General features: G+C 56.6%; 1 protein-coding gene across 1 annotated transcript in view; it reads right to left on the bottom strand.

Annotated features, from left to right (window-relative positions):
- The window catches only part of LOC119585960, a 33655-nt gene extending 33441 nt beyond the window's left edge, over positions 1–214 (bottom strand). The window contains exon 1 of the mRNA XM_037934675.1: positions 58–214. The gene's annotated coding sequence lies outside the window, so the exon portion shown is untranslated. The remainder of the gene's footprint in view (positions 1–57) is intronic.
- Between the last annotated feature and the right edge of the window lie 90 nt (positions 215–304).

The raw sequence follows: 304 nt of genomic DNA, 5'->3' as shown, positions 1-304 counted from the left end.
GGCATATCAAATTCATCAACATAGTAAATACGAAAATAGTTGTATCACTCAACGTACTGAAAGCGAAAATAAATGCAACTCAGTCACCACGTTGTCACAGAAAAGCAGCCTCCTTTTTCACTCACTCTCAGCGTCACCGAGTTCAGGCACGGCTGTCGGGCCACACAAGCACTGAGGCGAGCGCCCTCACGTCTCCACGTCTGAGGTGCTACTGAGTCCTGACTCTCTCCTCGCGGTTGTGCTGAGCTGGTTGCCGTGCTGGCGGGCGGCCGTGCCCTCGCGCCCTCCCCGGGCCCGCGCGCGA

This window comes from Penaeus monodon, chromosome 20 (assembly GCF_015228065.2).
Source record: "Penaeus monodon isolate SGIC_2016 chromosome 20, NSTDA_Pmon_1, whole genome shotgun sequence".
Taxonomy (NCBI): domain Eukaryota; kingdom Metazoa; phylum Arthropoda; class Malacostraca; order Decapoda; family Penaeidae; genus Penaeus; species Penaeus monodon.
The sequence above is the reverse complement of the archived record's forward strand: the minus strand, read 5'-3'. Positions and strand labels throughout refer to the sequence as shown.